Consider the following 1,728-nt stretch of genomic DNA (forward strand, 5'->3'; position numbering starts at 1 on the left):
CTTGAATAAGTTTTTCCACCCAATTAAAACTATTCTGAGATTCTGGATTGTAGCCCAAACTTGGAAGAACATGCCACACAAAATAAAGCTTCTTCCTGTCAAACTGCATTGTTTGGGTGCTGCGGGTGCTGTTTACAAATCATTATGAGTCATGTTAACACAGCCGCAGCCAAGATATTTTTTCTAGCAACAAATTTATTGCCAAATGCGTACAGGATAGACTTCGTATTTCAAGAGTTGGACATCTGTACACATACCTATGTCTGTGTCATAATCAGTTGTTTGTTTTACTCATTTTACCTCATGGTAACGGCACAGTCTACCAAGAACTGTGCTACTTCACAATGATACTGTAGCTCCATACTCACTGTCGGTTAGCCGGATCAGTTTGGTCTGAATGCACAGTGAATGCACCTGTAGATGCCTCCTACGTCACACTGTATAGGGCTCTTAAGGGCACCTTGGGTTTGTAAAATTTGGCAGTGAGAAGATATAAGCATTGCAAGCGCTTACTGTAGTTGTTATTTGTGCCAGTAGCCCCGGGAGACTCCAGCATTAATGCATCAATATTATTGGTGCGTGATGTTTAATGCATTCAGCTAATTTTAATGAAATTACTTTTTGTTGTACAGACTTCCCCCTCAGATTGGTTCATTATAGTTTTCATGAGCAATTTTCAGGAAATTAGATTGAAGTGAAGCTGTAGCTTATGCAGTATTTGCTCTGGGATTATTAATAAATTAAGTAAACAGACAAAGATGACTGCAAAAGCAGCTGCCGTGTCTCTTGTATGTGTGTATGTCTCTTGTATTACACCAGAGACTTGTTTTGTTGAGAAAAAAATATTTTGTGATTTTGCTAAACTGATATTTGTCATTGTGTCAGATGCAATTTTTCTTTTTTTCATTGAGGCACAAAATGATCCATTTTTATTTTGTGATTGCTTTTGACAGTGCAACAGAAGGCACGCATTTCTTAGTGTGCAAAGAGAGAACGCTTTTAGATTTAAGATTTATTTACAGAAGAAAATACGTAAAAAGACTGGCTCACATCAACATCTACCATACTGGGATGCATCTTGGCATGTATTAAGTGCACAATCGATAATTTTAGGAAAGGCAAAGTTCTGATGGGTCAGCATTTACATTTTTTAGGCCCTAAAAGTGAAAACATAAATAATAATAATAAGAAGAAGAAGAACTGTCCTCTTTTTATGCTCCAACAAAGCTTTATTTCTTTTTGTTAAATCATCTTTGTGTTTTTAAATAAACAGAACATTGAGACCAATGGAGTCATCTCAGTAATATATATTTTGTAAATTAGGTCAATCTAGTTATTTCATATCCCTTTCTTAAGCTACTCCCTGATTATTGCCCAATAATCAGGGAGTAGCTTAGAGTTTGGAGTCCAAGCTCTAAATAAATTTGTCATGGATGTTGAGGTAATTTGATGCAGGACCTCCAACAGTCAGCCTTGGTAGAGAAATTAGATAAATATTATAATAACAAACAAATGACTAATTTCCAGCTAAAGATTCTCCTCGAGAGTAAGCATGCTGTTAACCACTGTATCTCGTTTCTCTTGTGTTATTATGAAAGGACCTTTGGCTTCCTATCTCACTTTAATTTTCATGCTTTGCTTTTCAGTTTTTAAAGAGCTCTTTAAAATTATCATGAATTTCTATCTCAGTTGTGACTGAAATGCATTTCTACTTTATGTAGTTTTTTT

Source organism: Pundamilia nyererei, unplaced genomic scaffold (assembly GCF_000239375.1).
Source record: "Pundamilia nyererei isolate P.nyererei 1_Seehausen unplaced genomic scaffold, PunNye1.0 scaffold00096, whole genome shotgun sequence".
Classification (NCBI taxonomy): domain Eukaryota; kingdom Metazoa; phylum Chordata; class Actinopteri; order Cichliformes; family Cichlidae; genus Pundamilia; species Pundamilia nyererei.